This window comes from Schistocerca serialis, chromosome 9 (assembly GCF_023864345.2).
Source record: "Schistocerca serialis cubense isolate TAMUIC-IGC-003099 chromosome 9, iqSchSeri2.2, whole genome shotgun sequence".
NCBI classification, from domain to species: domain Eukaryota; kingdom Metazoa; phylum Arthropoda; class Insecta; order Orthoptera; family Acrididae; genus Schistocerca; species Schistocerca serialis.
The window spans coordinates 281,475,963-281,479,972 of record NC_064646.1 but is presented as its reverse complement, the minus strand read 5'-3'; positions in this window follow the sequence as shown (position 1 = coordinate 281,479,972).

The following is a 4,010-nucleotide window of genomic DNA, read 5'->3' as shown; positions in this document are numbered from 1 at the left end:
CGTATTTTGAGAAGAGGTACTATGGAACAAAACAAGAAGAAATTGTCCAGTAAACATGGACTTTAAAATGCATACCTTAAGAGCTATGAGCACTGGTTTAGTAGAACAGAGGCGTTTCACAGTAGTAAAGATCAACGAGTTCTTATAGCTGTTAAGGTATGTAGCTTCGAGCACATGTATACATAACTTTTCTTGTATATATGGTTCTCGGGCGAGACGTCGGATGTCATAGTGCAAACTCCACAATATTCGCGAGTTAAACGGGAGAATAATCAAGGCGCCTACGTGGACGCGCAGTTTTGCTTGCGGCTTCCGTCAGAGGTCGCTGGGGCGGCCGATGGCAGCGCAGAGCAGCGGCGGCAGCCTCCGCGCGTGCGCCGAAGTATTTGGTTCTTCATCCTGTAGGTGGCGTTACTGTCCTTCCAGCTACCAGCTGATATCGTCGCTATTGGCCATCGAATTTGGCGTCTCCACGCATGCGCACTTCCTGCCTAAAACTGGCATAAATAGGGGGCCCTGGTCCTGCCTTGGAAGTCCTCATCAACGCGATGGGTTTCACCGGCAGCCGCCAACGGCAGCCAAGGCACAAGAGAACGCAGCGGAACGGGACGATGCTCCAGTGCTACAACTGCCAGCAGCTGGGGGACACCGCGCGCGGGTGTAAGAACGCCGTCGCGTGCTTGAAGTGAGCGGCGGCTCACGACACCCGCAGCTGCACGAAACCTCGTGGGGTGGCCTGCGGCAGCGTGAACTGCGGCGGGCCACACGCCGCCAACTCACGTAGCTGCGGCTACCTCCGCGAGTCACGCCGTCTGCTCGCCGCACCACGTCCTGCGGTGACGTCCAGCGCCTCGACGGCCGCCGCGCCCCCCGCCCCCCGCTTCGGCGAGGGGTGCGAGCCGCGCCGACGTGAGGCCGCTACCGATGAAGCTCTGGCCGGCTTCCAAGCCGCCTTTGCGGCCGAAAGGGCCGCACTGAAGGAGGAGCTCGCAGCAGTCCATCGCCAGCTCCAACAGCTGCGCGATGAGCTGCGGGCTATCAAGAAGAAGCCGCCAGTTCCCGCCGCCGCCCCCGCTGTGAGTCGTCCGGTGGGGGTCGACGCGGCCACGCAAACAACCGCCGCTCCGCCCCCTGCAGCAATGCAGGACGCGGCCCCTATGGAAACCGACGATGTGACGCCACAGTCGTCACACTCCACCAAGGCAGCTGCAAGCAAGGGTGCTGTGGCAGCGACCGACTCCTCCCATGCCGAGAAGTCTACCGCCAAGAAGTCACAGCTACGGAATATGAAAGTACCAGATGCGCACGAGTTGCAGCCGTTCCTTAAGAACATTGCGGCGTCGCTACTGGACGGGTCATACCCATTCGAGCAACCGTACCCCCTCTCCCCAGCAGGTGCTAGCCCGCCCCCCCTCCCCCATCGCCCCCACTGCTTTAGCAAGTATGAGCTCAAGTGGCTAAATTTCATGACCAAGGAGGAATTAACCCTAATTGACAAATACCCCATCTTTACGCCAGACGACTGGCAATTATTCGCAGGGCTAGCAGAAACACACGTGACGGGCCAGGTACCTTCCTACATTTGGAGCCTACGTAGCAAAGCATGGAGAGAGTAACATCACAACTCAGCGTGAGTCATCCGACCCTACCGGCCAGCCATTTAGGCCGTTCGTTTTCAGCGTCTCTTACTGTTCCTCTGACTAACCTTTAATCTTTCTTTTATTATTTATAAAAAAAAATCCCCCAGCACAAAAGTCAAGTAGCAAAAACACCCACCATGTTATCCCACATTTTCACCCCATCATTTTAGAAGGTGAAGCGCACAAAGCGCTAGTACTTCGCCCCCAGCAGAGGGTTCAGCCCTCGGTCAAGTGCGTCTGCGTCTGCCTTAGCAGTGTGTTCGTCGCACCTGAAGATGTCGGCCAGTTGCGCTGACTAAATATTGTGGAGTTTGCACTATGACATCCGACGTCTCGCCCGAGAACCATATATACAACATGTCCGTCGGGAAAGCCTCAAGCAACACATGACTTTTCTTCCTCGTTTGCTCAACACTGCCATCTCTCGAAGATGAAGAAGTGCTGATAGCTCTAATGTATGCACTGTAGAGCTCATGTTTACTAATTATTTTTGCTTCGAGTTATCGTTCCTGTTACATCACTGACTATTGACCATTCCTTCTGTGGCAGCCTGTGCACTATGAGTCAGTAGTTAGTTTCCACAGTTCCTCGAAAAAAGCCTTTGCAGGATGTTCTCGAGTTTACACCACTAGGAAATCGTATTATACGTTGTTGAAACTTAAGCTTATCTTCATGAGTACCCCAAAAATTGATCTCATCTCATATGACACTACGGAATGCAAGTAAGCGAAGTATGCTAGTATTGAAAAATAATGATTTGTACAGACACTGCAAGAGTTTTGAGGTACGTTCCTCACAGTTGAATTTATTATGAAGTTGTAATCACTGTCAAACTCTTCTATCTACTTGTCTTCATATTTTGGGTATAAACTGGAGAGAAATCTTACGCACGTTCTGAACTGGATATAACACGTTTTTTAAAGTTTAGTGACAGAGTACTAGCTAGAAAACATTTATCAATGTTCATGAAAATTTCATTAACCACTCTTTCAAAAACTAGACTTGAATTGCTCTTTATTGCATCATCTGCAAACAAATAAGACTTGGTGTTTGGTAATGTTACTGATGAAAGGTTATTGATATACGCAAGAAAAAATAGGGACGCCAAGATGATACCTTGTGGGGACGCAACAGTAATAAATTCCCAGGTGCATTATGCTTGATAGTTTAATACCGGACTCTGCCCTATTAGGACCTTTTGTTTACTATCAGAGACGTATGATTTTAAGGTTTTTAGTTGCCGAAAATCGGCGATACGGGTTGGCCGGGCTCGACCACGTTTGTTTACATGGGTGTTGGCAAGCATACAGTACGACTAACACTAGTCTTGAAATGACGAGTTTGGACTTACAACTCTAGCTAAAACATGTACCTATATAAGATGCTGCTGTCGGTGGTGTGCGTAAACTCCTCACAAAGTAAGATACTGGTGTATTTACGATTGCTATTATTGGCCTTTCAAAGCTGTTATCAGTCCGAAAGTAGGTCTGTACTTCCCTTAAGTACCTATTGGAGGTGGTGTACCACCGTCTTCCTCCCACTTTTGAACGAACTAGCCCAGCTAGTAGTAGGACCCTGAGCTAAAGCATAAGTTGGCATTCTTCATGATAGTAAATAATTACCAGAGGTGGAAGAAGTGACATGTAACAGAAAAGAATCCTTGCACAACAGGGATTCAACCTCGAACTTCGGCAGTCTAAAGCTGAGTCCCAGAGCCATTTTTATGTTATATTCATTTTGTTACTGTGGATATTGTAAATTATTCACTTACGTCTATTACTCAAGTCCACGCATTACGTACTTCGAACATCTAATTCTTTCTTACACATACCAAGTTTTGCTTTTGTCTGCAGTTTGCAAGAACGTTTTACTTTTTCATTTTTCTTGGTTCTACAAATGAATAATAATCTCTCAGAACAGGGCATTACTATGGTAAGGGAAGGAAGCATAGAATGTAGTTCTCCGTCGACACTGAGATTATTAGAGACTAAGCACAGACGCAGATAGTATTAGAATATTTCTTAAAATGCAGATCGTTTTACGCTCTCGCAGTCGTATACATGATGACGAGCGTACTTAATTATTCAATTTCAGAAACAACAGGGGATATACTATAAACTCCACCAGATATACCACACCAGGGGAGCTGGAATGCAGGGCCGGCCCACTATGCTGATGACACAGCCCACTGGCGCCAAGCAAAATCAATAGAAAAAATCAACAGGAGAAACAATAACTATATCAAACAACTGGAAACGTGGCGAATAAAACCAAACGCACAAAAAACACAACTGGTACTATTCAATCACAAGCACTTCAGCAAAAGATAAAACAACAGTTAGGAAAACTCAGAATAAGTTTGTGGGGAGA